Source organism: Oryctolagus cuniculus, chromosome 4 (assembly GCF_051225735.1).
Source record: "Oryctolagus cuniculus isolate XC-2025 breed Fujian yellow rabbit chromosome 4, ASM5122573v1, whole genome shotgun sequence".
Lineage (NCBI taxonomy): Eukaryota > Metazoa > Chordata > Mammalia > Lagomorpha > Leporidae > Oryctolagus > Oryctolagus cuniculus.
In genome coordinates, this window is record NC_142870.1 from 113,560,333 (window position 1) to 113,575,231 (window position 14,899).

Genomic DNA, 14,899 nt, shown 5'->3' on the forward strand with positions numbered 1-14,899 from the left:
GACAATATGACGATGTACATCCTTAAATGCAGTGAAACTTTGTCAGGTGTGCTGAAAAAAAGAGAAGGGTCAAAGAGGTGTGACATGAGAAGGAGCTAACCTTTAGCTGCAAACTTTGAAAATGTAGCAAAAGGACCATGAGCCAGGAACTGAAGGCAGATCCTATCAAGGAAACCGATTCTCCCCTAAAGTGTCCAGAAAGGAACACAGGCCTTTAGATACGTTGACTTTAGACCAGTAAGATTGATGGTATACTTCTAACCTAAAGAAATATAAAATATATATATATATATATATATATATATTTGTATTATTCAAACAATTAAACATGTGGTGAAACAGTTGCATCTTTTTTCCACACAAATGACAGGAGCAATATAGAACAAGGGACGTTGTGCATTGGAAGGAAAAGGTAGGCAGCAGTCACTTTAACTCAAAATTCTAAATTTTTACTCTAGGCAGAAGTGGATTGAAGTTAAAGAAGACTCTGCAGGCCTGGGACTCAGACATCTCCTTAGAAAGAACATGCCTTTTCCTCCAAATAAACCACAGAGATTCTGTACCTCGTGGATCACCCTGACAGGGACAGGGCTGAGAGGGGTGCAGGCTCTGGGACCTCTCGGCACTACTTCAATGAGAGTGCCTTTCATTGCTTCTGCTCTGCAGATGTCTAAAGGACTAAAACCCTGAGTGTTAGATGTTTGCAACTTCCAGGGACAGGCTTTCTGGGCAATGTTCCAGAGACGGCTGTCACTTTGGGAGTTTGGCAATGGGGAATGAAAAAGCTCCTTCCTGCTCTTGGTGTTGCCTGCGCATCAACTTCAATAGTAGCTTCAGCATGTCAGTGGTGGTGTTCATGGCACCTGTAAGAGAGAGGGGAGTGTAGTTCCTGTGGCGCTTCCATAGCAAGAGGAGAAGAGGCAGTGGCAACACCCCCAGCTGTTGAAGTCAAGTGTAACCTGTTAGACTCCGGTGAGTGACTATGCACCTTCCACTGTGGTTCTTCACCCCTTCCTCATCTTCAGTTTCCTTCTCACCATCCTCTTCCTTTAGCTCTGTGATCCTTCCAGTGTCTTTATTATCAATTTCTCACTTTACATTTCTTTTTTACAAAAAAAAATTATTTGAAAGGCAGAGTGACAGAAAGAAAGTGATAGAAACACACAGAGAGATTTTCTATCTGCTGGTTCACACCCTAAATGGCCTCAATGGTTGGGGCTGGACCAGGCCAAAGCCAGGAGCCTAAAATACCACCTGGGTCTCTCTCAAGGCTTACAGGGGCCTAGCTATGTGGGCCATCATCAACTGCTTTCAAAGGTGCATCAGCAGAGAGCTGCATGAGAAGCAGAGCAGCTGGGACTCAAATGGTGCTCAGGTATGGGATGACTGTGTTATAGGTGGTGGCTGAACCTGCTGTGCCACAACGTTGGCTCCTGCCACTTTATATTTCATAACACTAAAGTGATTTCTACTTGCTAATTGAACTTTAACATATGGTATTACTGAAAGAAGTGGGCACAGGAAAAGGATCTCAAGGATTAGAATCTGGGTTTGTTAGTCTACTTGCCATCTGAAGGTGAAGTAGGCAGGCAGGTTAAAATTAACCTGCAGGTTAAGTAGGCAAGTAGGTTAAAATTGATCAGATTTGTGAACTGGAAGACCACGCCTTTGCCAAGCCCCTGTGTGGCCTCATGCCCCTACCTGGCCACACCTGGGTGCCCACCAGCCAATCAGGTTAATTAACCACTCCCCTTCGGAAGTGGGTTAAAAGCCGGGACATGGTGTGGCCGGCCCTGATCTTTTTCCCCGGCCTCTTGCTAGGAAAGGGGCTTGCTGTAGCCCTGCTCCTCCAGGGTGCATGGCCTTCGGGCTATGTGCTCTAGGCTTCCTGGCCTACGTGCTCATCCATGTGGCTGGTTCCTGGTGCTCGGCATGAACCCCTATTCACCTCTGTCTCCTAAATAAAGCTCTCACTCTCCTATGCGTCTTTCTCACTAAATAAAAGCTTAAAACATACCATGCTGCCTTGTTTATCTGTGCCGGTATTTAGAATTCTTCTCTAAATATTAGGCAAGAACCCTCTTGGGCTTATTAATATTGAGGATTTAGTAATAAGCCCGTGGTGAAATCGTAAGGCACCCCAAATTCCGGTAGCACATGGCACCCCGGATAGCATTTCTAGGGTACTTTAAGGGGCCACATTTCAGGGTCTTCTTCGATTTCAAAGGTTGTGCAAAATTATTGCCATTGAATGATGGGCTATTTGTGTTTCACAGTACCAAAAGCAATTAAAATTAAAAACAAGCCTATGAGGCAGCAAGTGGCTGCCGATTGTAGTGGGAATGGTCTTTCCATGGCTGAGCCATTTCTGGCTGCACTGGAGAGCTGTTGGTGTAGTTACAGGAAGGCTGAAATCCTGTAGGGTGTTTAAATCTCCTGTTGACCTTTCTAAAGGCACCCAGGAAGGCAAAAACACTATTTTCTTCTTTCCATCTTCCAATTCCTTATTTATGCTTCCCTCTGGCAGCCCAGAAATAATCAAGATGCCGAAAGATCAATGGAAATAAAGTTTTCAGGCTTCAAGCTCCCTGTAATGAAGTGGGTATCTCAGAGTTTTGAGAGGAAAGCTAAGTGCCAATAGACAGATGACCAGCTCAGTGAATACATGTTTAATGTGTTTTATAGTTGTCTGTACTCATGATCTGTAAGCACATATCAGGCTCAAAATGAGAGAATTCTAATAATAATAATAATAAAATAGCATTCATCTTATTTCTGGGTGAAATAACAGACACAAAGAGAATCTCATAGGGTAAATAGCAAAATATTGATGCTAAAATTAAAGTAAAAATAAAATAAGGAAAAAATAATGTGACCAAGACATTTTTCTGCAGTATGCAAAAAGGAAAACTTACATCTAGGGGAGATGAAATATCATGACAACATTTACTGTACAAAATAGAGGTGAATTTCAAATAATATCTGTACAAATCAAAATAGCATTAGTGTATTTCAATTTTTGTGCATAAAATTCAAGAAAACCATGTTCCTTCATGAAGACAAAACAATAAATTAAAAAGTGAACAAGGGGCAAGGTTGTGAAGTACGGACTTAAGGTACCACTTGGGATACATGCATCTCATATTAGCAGGGTCCCTGAGTTTGAGCACTGGCCACTCCACTCCTGGTCCACCTTCCTGCTAAAGGGCCTGGGAGGCAGCTTAAGCAACTTTGCCAATGTCACAGTGAAAACTGTTGAGCTGGGATTTTATTATGAGGCAACTGTATTGAGTCTGTGCTCTTGACTACTGCACAACACTGATTCTCACATTTTGACATTTGTCTCCCGGTGGCAGTCTGTCTTAAGCTACCCATACTGTGTGTTTATCATCATACTGTGTGTATTTCCATTATTTCATGATGTGGTTATTTATTTTAGTTCAATAATGTTCTTTTTTTCCTCCAAGAATATATTGCCACATCTACATCAATATTATAAAAATTATACAGAACATAAGTATTCTCATCACTATTAAAAGAAGCACTAACTCAATCAATATCTATTAAATGGCTATCCTACATATATTGCTGAATGCTTATGACAAAAATAGAAAAGTCACAAGGAATTTGAGATTTCAAAGATTCACAGACTAAAAGGGAATGTGACAAATGACCAAATGTACATCTATAGACACAGGTGCTATTAACAGAATTATTGTAGATAAGATTCAGTGGGAGGAATTAAGTAGTTTCTCTTTCACAAAGATAATGCTAGTGAGGTCAAAGAAATGACTGACAGAAGAGATTTTAGGGATATAAAATAATCAGTAATATAGTAACTGGCATTTATTGAATATTATTAATGTACCTGTTTCTGTCATAAGTGTTTCACCTGGATTTTATCACATAATTCCAATTGTAAAAGCTATTAGCAAGCTGTATTAATTTTATAGGAGAAAGAAATCAAGCATCGGATAGGCTACATAAGTAACCCATGGCATGTGACAGAGGAACGTTATGCAACTCTTGGTACAGGTCGCAGCTCTCTCTTCCATCCTCTTGGAGTGTTGCTCTGAACCTGCTGGGAGAGAACGCTGGTTCTACAGAAGGGGATCGTAGGGATGACTATCAGCCTTTGAGTGGTTATCGCGAACCCGGTAGCCCAGCTAGGCCTCCAGTAGGTGGTGCACTGGTAAATGTCTAACAGCTCAGGATTATGGGCTGGACAAAGTCTGATATATAGTATTTGCCTCTTTTTGTGTAGTCAGCAATTATAGTCAATTTTGAGCCATTAATGTGATGTTACCTTTTCATAGAACTCCTGCAATTATCAGGGCTCTTGAGTTGCTCGGAACAAGCTTCAATCTACTCCTGTGTTCTGTTAAATGTAGTGGCATAACTCAGCCAGCTTTAATCCCAGAAACTCACAGAAGCATGGAAAATAAATCATTGCTTTAAGCTACTAAGTTTTTAGTAGTCTAATATGTTGCAAAAACTAACAACAGTGGACAGCAAGAATATAGAACAATAACAATGTTTAAAATCACATAAATATTCACTTATCTCCGTATTGACCCAATGATAATACTAAGAGCAAAGAAACAATATACTTTTATGTATAATTTCTACTTAACATGCATGTTAAGAATTTATTTACTGTCTCTTAAATGATATCATCTCTGTGTAATTTTAATTGACTAATGCATGGGACAAAAAGAAATAAAAAATTTGGGAAAATGCATATTTTCACATGTATTGAAACATGATTATATCTATATGGGTATTAAGAACACAGTGTCTCTTCATTGCAATTTTTATATGATGATATTTTAATGTGAAAGAAATGTATGATAAAAATCTCTTGAGTTTATGCAATCTTACAGGATTTAAAGAGAAAATCTTGGGAAGATTTACATATCTCTTATCTCATTTCCTACCTACCCCACCACTGCCAGATAAACATGATGCTTCTCTTTTATAAATAAAATAATGGAGTCACAGAATATTTAAAGATTTTCTAATTGAGTATTAAGTGATGAAAAACAAAACTCATAACTTATTTTGACTTGCTTTGCATTCTACCATGCTGCAAACTAATCAAATAAAAAAATCAGCCAGACATATAAATGTGAATTTTATACAGTTTTATTTTGAGTTAGCACTTATTTATATTTTAGCCAGTATTCTGAAATGTCCTCAGTCATTATATTCACATGAAATACTGTGAGATCAGTCCATAGGAGCTACTACCAAAATTTTTATTTATTTTATTTATCACTCATGAGGAGAGGTATACTAAATAGTTGACAACCTTTGTCAGAGACTTTGGGAGCTTGGCAGTCAATTTCACTTCTCAGCTCTTCATTTTGGAAAGCTCTGCATATACATAATGACTGCCATAGGCATTTTTTCAGCAGTAGAGAATAGAGCTCAGCTGATAACGATAACTAATAGGAAAATTACCAAATGAAGAAGATAGAATTCAGGATTTTTCTCTTTGGAGTTTTTCTGTGATCAACTTTCTTTGGCAACATGGGGAGGGTGTTTGGATAGCCTTAACTGCCATCATATTATGAACATTTTTATGACGATGACAAATTTCTGAAGATAATATTCGGAAAATTATCACCAGTACAAGCTATAAGCCTATAAATGCTCTTGTTTGTTGTAACAAATTAAGATTGAATTGCTTATTCTAAAGATGTTGGTGCAGAAGCTGAAAAACTGCTTGATGGGAATATGGTAGAAAGGATCTCAGGATAGTGTGTGGACATTTAAATTGCCTCTAAAATATTTTCTACTTTTGATAGTCTTTGTTTTTTTGATTCAGGGATACAACATGTATTTATCTATATTCTCCTTTGGGAAAAAAATTACTCCTAATAGGGTGTTTGGTCTCCAGAGTTTGAGTTATTAAGCTACAGGTTGGTGTGAAAAGTGATTAAGATAACTTATTGTCCTACTGAAACTAAAAGAATGAGAGATAATTTGGCTGACACATGACAGTGGTATAAGTTGTGCCAAAATGTCAGTTTTGCATATATACATTGCAATTTTTCTGTAATCTGTAATAGTGATGGCAACTCAGGAAAAACATGTTTTATTTGTATTTTGGGGACTGGCTTTTTTTACTCTGCATAATAGTCTCTGTTACATCAATTTTGTGGTGAAAGAGAGGATTTTATTCTTTTTTGTGGCTGAGTCATATTCCATCATGTTCATACACCAAAAGTTCTTTATCCAGTCATCTTTTGATGGACACTTGGGTTGATTCCATATCTTAGCTATTGTAGCTTGAGCTGTATAAATATGGGGTTACAAATATTTCACATATTGATTTAATTTCCTTTGTGTAATTACCCAGGAGTGGGATTGCTGAGTCATGATAGATTTGTTTTCAGATTTCTGAGGAATTGCCATGATGTCTTTCATAACGGTGTACTGGTTTACAATTCCATAAATAGTGTATTAGGGTATCTTTTCCCCACATCCTCACCAGTATTTTTTATTTTTTGATTTTTGGAATATAGTCATTTGAACTAGTATGGGATAAAACCTCATTGGGGTTTTTATTTGCATTTCCTTGATGGCTAGTGATCCTGAGCATTTTTCCATGTGTCTGTTGGTCATTTTGATTTCCTCTTTTGAAAAATGCCTCTTCATGTTCTTTGCCATTTCTTAAGTTGATTGCTTGTTTTGCTGTAGGTGAATTTCTTGAGCTCCGTACATATCATGGATATTATCTTTTATCAGATGTATAATTTGCAAACAGGGATAATACGACTTTCTCCTTTCCCATTTGTATTCCTTCCATTTCTTGTTCTTGTCTAATGACTCTGGCAAAAATTTCCAAAACTATACTGAATAGTAGTGGTGATAGTGGGTATCCTTGCCTGGTTCTGGGTCTTAGTGGGAATGCTTCCAACTTTTCCCCATTCAATATTATGCTGGCTATGGGTTTGTCATATTTATCCTGGATTGTGTTGAGGAATATTCTTCCTATATCCAATTTGTTTAAGGTTTTCATCATGAAAGGATGTATTTTATCATATGTTTTCTCTGCATCTATTGAGATAATCATTTGATTTTTAAAAAATATTTATTTTATTTATTTGAAAAAGTTACACAGAGAGGGTAGAGACAGAGAGAGAGAGGTCTTCCATTCACTAGTTCACCCCTCAAAAGGCTGTAAAGGCAAAAGCTGAGTAGATCTGAAACCAGGAGAGAGGAACTAATTATGGATCTCCTACATGGGTGCAGGGGACCAAGATCTTGGGCCATCTTCTGCTGCCTCCCTAGGTGTTTAGCAGGGAGCTGGATCAGAAATGGAGCAGCTGGGACTTGAACCGTCACCCATATGGGATGCTGATGCTGCAGGCCAGGGCTTTAAAAGACGGTCTGGCGCTGTGGCACAGTAAGTTAATCCTCCGCCTGTGACACTGGCATCCCATATCCGATCCGTGCCAGTTCTAGTCTTGGTTGCTCCTCTTCTGGTCAGCTCTCTGCTATGGCCTGGGAAAGCCACAATCTAGGAAGACTACTGGCCTTGGTAAAGAATAAATCATTGTTATGCTAATGTTACCACTTTTAAAATAAGCATAACAGAGACTAAAGGCAAATAACTCTAGCTAAGTGATATACTCAATAATGTCCATAAAGTAACATAAACAAAACACTGAATTTAAGTAAATAAAAGTAACAGAAATGATATGGAAAAGGAAGAAGCTGGATTTTAAAAAATGCTTATTATAGAACTAGAATTCTGAATATTTTAAAGTTAGACCTGATAAAAAGGCCTAGGAAGTGCTAAACTGTGTTCATTAGATGTAGTGTGATGTAGCCCCTTTAGAAAGTTGTGACTACCTATGGAAACTGTATATAATATAACGTTAGCTAAAACATTTACATAAATATAATTTAAAAGTACTCATGTGGAAGGAACAAAATGTGGTATAATTTTAGTGCTGGTATTATGGATAGATGCTTTTGTCAATTGAATTTTTCTCTTCTTTTCAGTATGTTTTAGTGTGACAAAAATCAATTTGTATTGAAAAGGTAATTATATATAAATAAAAAGTATTTTTCATAAAAGTTTTTTTTTTAGATAAAATGTTTTAAAAACAGACATTAAATAAATGGAAAAGCTCATAATAATACTATTACTTTTGGTAACTTCTGCAATAAATAGAATTCAAAATGTATAATTAAAGTATCTTTGCACTTTATTTCTTTCTAAAATATCTGCACTTGTCTAGTAAATATCTAAACGGACAAACATTCAGGAACTAGAATCTGGGCACATTGATACACTCAATGAATGACTACTAAGGTTTTGCTGATCATCAATCCCATTCCAGAGCTGGAGAAAAAGAAATGAGCACTTCAGTATGCTCCCAGGAGCATTTCGTAGGTCAGGGCTAGAAATGATAGAACCATTTTTGCAAGTGTTGCTTTCTGTATCTGTTAACACTTTCTGTGAAAGAGGTCACCCCAAAACTCCATTTCCTAAAACAATAATTTATTTTTTCCTCACAATCCCACGGGTTGATTGAGCAGACCTTTTGCTACTCATGCTTATTTTTGTGTCTTCATTCAGTTGAATGTCTGTTTGGACACAGGTTCATCTGAATTGACTGGACATATTTCCAGGTAGTCTTTTATTCCAAGTTTCTTTGTTTTCTTTCTTTCTTTCTTTCTTTTCCTTTCTTTCTTTCTTTCTTTCTTTCTTTCTTTCTTTCTTTCTTTCTTTCTTTTTTTTTTTTTTTGACAGGTAGAGTCAGTAAGGGAGAGAGAGAGAGAAAGGTCTTCCTTCCATTGGTTCACCCCCAAAATGGCCGCTAAGGCCAGCGTGCTGCACCATCGGAAGCCAGGAGCCAGGTGCTTCCTCCTGGTCTCATATGCGGGTGCAGGGTCCAAGCACCTGGGCCATCCTCCACTGCCTTCCCTGGCCACAGCAGAGAGCTGGACTGGAAGAGGAGCAACTGGGACAGAACTGGCACCCTTACCAGGACTAGAACCCAGAGTACCGGTGCCACAGGAGGAGGATTAGCCTAGGGATCCACAGTGCCATCCTTTTATTCCAAGTTTCTTAAAGGCAAAACCATGGCAGGGAAAAATTTCACGAGGAAGTGAACAGAAATTCAGTTCCCTGAAGACCTACTAAGAGGTCACATGGTATTATTTTGGTTATATTCTGTTAGTCAAAACAAGTCACAATGTCAGCCCAAATTCAGAGAGGTCACAGATGCCCCGGGAGAAAGTAGTGATGCACAAATAATTGGCTTCCTGCCACCTATGTGGGAAATACAGTTTGAGGTCCCAACTCCCCACTTTAACCCTGGATCAGTCTGGGCCGTTATGGACATTTGAGAAGTGAACCAGCAGAGTGATCCTCTCTCTCTCTCTCTCTCTCTCTCTCTCTCTCTCTCCTCTCTCTCTCTCCTCCCTGAATAAGTGTATAAGAATTAGGAGGATTAATATTTAACTCCACCTGTAGATCTGAAAATTACTAAAGTCAAATTGCTAAGCAATAGAGATATGTCAATACTTCAATAGATTCATTGAAAATGAAATTTAAGGATAAATTTACTTTGTTGGAAGAAAAGTGGTAATTCATCAACACAATGAGTACAATGAAAAAATATGAACGGATTTCACAATATTTTTTGCAGCAAATGAATACATTGCGTCAGGGTTAGTCTAGTGGTTAAGACAGGAGTTATGTGTGCCATATCAGAGTGATAGGGTTTTGTACTTGAATATAGCTCCTGACTAGAGTTTCTCACTAATGTGGACCCTGGAAGATAGCAAGTGAAGGTTTAAGCAGTTGGGTTCCTGTAATCTTTGTGACAGACCTGGATTGAGTTCTTGGCTCCTGGCTTTAGCCTGGCCTGGCCTTTGATGTTGTAGGCATTTGGCAAATGAATCAGCAAATGGAAGATCTATTTTTTCTCTCTGTCTCATTGTGTTTCTCTGTCAAAAAAGTATACAAAAATAACCAGTTTATTTTTAATTCAATTTTCCTAAACCTGATGAAATATCTTCATATGCAAAGACATAATTCACTAGGAGTTATTGTAACAATCTACCACATGCCAATTAGAACTTAATACTTATGGTGGCCAAATTGAGAAACGAGATCTAACTTTTTGCCCAGGAAGAAAAGAAATTCTTAATTTTACTGAACCACAATAATTATCTTTGGGAGTTCAGTAGGTCTCATTTTTGGTTGTTTTTCCTTGTGTACTAGATTTGTACTTTATTGAAATCTAATGAATAATTACATTTGAGATTTACCATTATGTTCTCTTATTACATTAAAGCTTTCTCTTGTAGCAAAAGTTTGATATCACAGTTCTGACCAATGGGCTGTACTATTCCTGTGATTTTGTTGCCAACTCAGTCTCAGCTTAACAGGTGTCAGTTTCCACTGCATCCAGTATGGCCAAAAAATCTAGACAGATGCACTGGTGATATAGAGGAAAGTGAAAAACAAGAGAGTACAGATACCTTGCAGTCATATTTGGGGTAGTACCTTTAAATCTATTCAGTGTCGTACTAGGGGACTTGCAGCCATTCTCCTGGCAATGTGTACTCTTGGCACATTATTAAGATGAAGAGAAAGATAGGCAAAGTTATGTTTTAAAACAGTAAATATGGTTGCAATAAAGAAAATGCTTCTGTGGGTAAGTGGCTAGGTAAGGGAAGAAACCAAATTACATGCAATTAATGTCTGAATGATTGTAGTGGGAGAGAAGAAATCGATGAAAGAGAATGTCTGAATTGGAATTGATACAACGACGCTGAGCAGGAAGGCGCAGAAGGTGGAGCCTGCTCTTTATGCAAGTCTGTGCATTTCAAGGCACCCGGCCACAGGCTGAGCTGCAGTTCTTGCTCAACTTGCCAATCCTTGAGTCATGTTAGAACTATATATTCCTGCAGAGAGCGTGTAGCCTCTTAAAATATCTTTCCATGTGGGCCATCTATTTTTAATTCATCCACCGGCACCAATGGGAAGCTTTTTTCATGTTCCACACTTAAAGTGGAATCCTTTTTTTTTTTTTTTTTTTCCTAAAACTGCAGACATGTGCTGCTCCGGTTGGAAGGAGTCCTGGGTGACAAGCTAAGGGGCTTGTGACATGAGTCACTAGCTCAATTGTTAGGGCTTTGTTTCTCAGAATGTGGTCTTTGGAAAAGGGCATCAATATTGTCAGGTCGTTCATCAAAAACACAAAATTTCCAATCAGAATCTGCATTTTATCAAGATCATCAGATGATTCACATACATGTATATATGTTTATGTATGCATATATGTGTATGTACATATGTATGTGTGTGTGTGTGTAAGTATAATTAGAGCTTGTGGAACACTGCTTAGGGTTACAGATAAAGAATGCTTCAGAGTTTGGATAGTAGGGATTATTTATTTCTCCATGTGCCAAGCTAGAAGCTTTCCAGTTATAGGTGATAACCAAAGACTGTCTAAAAAACAAATTTAAATTAAAAAATATTTATTGAAAGGCAGAGTTATACAGAGAGAAAGAGATAGAGAGTAAGAGATTTTCCATTCCCTGATTCACTCCCAAAATGGCTGCAATGGCCAGGGCTGGGCCAGACCCAAAGCCAGGAGCCAGGAACTTTATCTAGGACTCCCACATTGGTATAGGGGAGATTTTCTGCTGCTTTCCCTGGCACATAAACAGGGAGCTGGATCAGACACCAATTTTCATCCAGGTCTCCTACATAGATGCAGGGACCAAAGCATCTGGACCATCTTCTGCTGCTTTCTCAGGACCACAAGCATGGAGCTGTATTGGAAATGGAGAGGTCAACACTCCAGCAAATGCCCATAGGGTATGCTTGTTTCATGGGCAGGGGTTTAACCTACTATGCAACAACATCAATCCTGCTCAGAAACTTCTTGCAGTATCTATAGATGACTCAGAGAAAATAGCTTCTTTTAATAAGGAGAGAGGACTTTTACAAGCTGTTGACATAGGTCAGTGAGGAGGAGAGAAAATTGAAAGCATAAAAAGAGATAGACAATTTTGAACGGCTGCCTTGAAAAGATTCACAATCTGGATGGTTTAAAATAGAAATTTCTTCTATCACATTTCTGGAAACTAGAAGTCCAAATTCTAGAGATTAGGAAAACCATGTTGCTGTCTCTCTGTCTCTCTCTCTCTCTCTGAAAGCTCTAAAAGAGGCTGTTTATTTTTTCTTCTAATTTTTAGCTTCTGGTGGTTACTGGCAATCTTTGGCTTGCAGATTCATCACCCTAGTGATGAATCATGGCTTCTTTCTATGTCTTCACAGTGTCTTCCCTTCTGTGCATCTGTCTGTGTGAAAACTCACCTTTTCAATAAAGCAAGAGTTGTACTGAAGCAGGATCCACACTAATGGCCTCGTCATAAGGAATCACATTAGCACTAATCCTGTTTGCAAATAAAGGTACATCATGAAGTACTGGGGGCTGGGTCTTCAACATACCTTTTTAGGAGATATAATTCAACTCATTAGAAAAGGGAGCAATAATTGTAATAAGCTTGCTTTCATGCTATCTTAAGAACTCTCTTAATTTATCAAAGACTTTCTATAATCAATAATATGATAATTGGTATTCATGGATTTTAAATTAAAGAAGTGTAAGTTTATATTAATGGCATTAATCCAAGGTAATAGAACAAATCAGAAAACATGAAAACCTGAAAGCTGTAAAGAAATTGTTAAGTCATTAAGAAAAAACAGCTGGGAATAGCAAGAATATAAAAGTCATGGACAGGCCATTAATAAATATACCCTGAAAAAGGGATGGAATAAAGCACTTGAGTTCCTTAAGCATTTAGAGTCACAGCTGATGCACTTGCACAGCATTTTTGTGACTCTTTCACTTCTTTCCCATCTCTACTCAGCTTTCAGGTACTGAGACTTTTCCTGCCTCCCTTTCAAAAAAAGAAATATTTTTCCTACTTCCGGGTTTTCCCTATTATCATGTTTTATTTTTCTCCAAGCAGCTTATGATCCTCTGAAGCACAATATTTTGAAGTGTTTATTTCTTATTATATATCTTTTCTCCACATAATATAAAGTTATTGAGTGCAGGGATTTTTTTCTGTGCTGTTCACTATTGTGATCAACATTATTCTTGAATCTCCACCTACGGACAAAGAAGCACTAAAGGAAATGCCCCAATGATGTCTGAAGAGTTGGGAACAGTGGAGATTTATGAACAATAGTAATCAATGAACTGATTCAGAAAGATCCTGACATTAAGGAGAAATTACTGGGAATATTTTTTTAAAGATTTACTTATTTATTTGATAGCCAGACTTACACAGAGAGAGGAGAGGCAGAGAGAGAGAGAGAGAGAGAGAGAGGTCTTGCATCTGCTGGTTCACTCCCCAATTGGCTGCATCGGCCGGAACTGCGCCGATCCGAAGCCAGGAGCCAGGAGCCTCCTCCTGGTCTCCCAAGCTGATGCAGGGCCCAAGGACTTGGGCCATCCTCCGCTGCCTTCCCAGGCCATAGCAGAGAGCTAGATTTGAAGTAGAGCAGCCGGGTTTCAAACCAGCGGCAATATGGGATGCTGGCACTTCAGGCCAGGGCATTAACTACTGCACCACAGCACCGGCCCCTACTGGGAATATTTTAAAATTTAAGTAGAACAGGTACAATGAGGATAAAGAATGAAGGCTATTGAAAATGGGGATAGATCCAGGAGGTAGCAGAAAATAGAAAACCATATATGTTTTAAAACATTTATTTATTTATTTGAAAGTAGAATTAAAGAGCAAGAGTGAGATCCAGAGCAAGACAGATTGAGAGAGACAGAGAGAGATCCATCTTCCATCTACTGGTTCACTCCCCAAATGGGCTGCAATGGCCAGGAACTGCCCAGGCCAAAGTCAGCAGCCAAGAGCTTCTTTCAGGTCTCCCACATGTGTGGTGGAGCCCAACCACTTGAATATCCTCTGCTGCTTTCTTAGGCACATTAGCAAAAGCTGGATTGGAACTGCAGCCTCCTGGACTTGAACCAGCATCCATATAGGAAGCTGGTGTCACAGGTGGCAGCTTAACCCGCCATAACATGATGCTGACTCCAGAAGGCCATATTTTTATTACTTCATAAAAGCAACAAAAGTGGGATTTCTAGGGAAGTGAAAAATAAACACTTTCATGACAAATTCATGTTCCTCGAAATATCAGGAATCTAACCTAATCCAATTTAACGTAACAATGTACAATAGGCATTCAATGTAATCAGAATTCTTTTCAGAATTATTTTGGAAAATGACACAAGAGCAAGAAGCAGGATAACACGCTCACAGAGAATGAAAGGGTGTTAAGCACCAGCATACACTAGATTGAAGCCATATTCAAGCCAAACTGAAAACAATTTTCAGCAGTTATGAAAACACAACAGAGTCAAAATATATAAAAACTCAAAAATAGACATGAGAATTCTAGAAATACTTACAATAGAATAAAAGAATTGCACAATTCTTATGTTGCCCGTGAGCTGTATGTTTATCACCATTGAAAGAAGAAAGGCACAGAATGAAGAGCAAACATGAATTCTTCTGAGTGGCTTTGGTACAAGGTTTCTACAGGGGCGTATTGAAAGATGAGTGTGAGAAATTGAATCAATAATTTATAGTCGAGGGGCTGCGCCATGACGTAGCAGGTAAAGCCACCACCTGCAGTGCCAACATCCCATATGGGCACCGGTTTGAGTCCTGGCTGCTCCACTTCTGATCTAGCTTTCTGCTATGGCTGGGGAAAGCAGTGGAGGATGGCCAGGTCCCAGGTCCCCTGGGCCCTTGTGGGAGACCTGGAAGAAACTCCTGGTTCCTGGCTCTGGATTAACCATCTGGGGAGTAAACCAGTGGATGGAAGACC

The 14,899-nt window shown here is 38.6% G+C and overlaps 1 pseudogene; it reads left to right on the plus strand.

The window, feature by feature from the left end:
- The first annotated feature begins 769 nt into the window (after positions 1 to 769).
- LOC149127079 (protein MIX23-like) overlaps positions 770 to 14,899 on the plus strand; it is a 54,837-nt pseudogene continuing 40,707 nt past the window's right edge.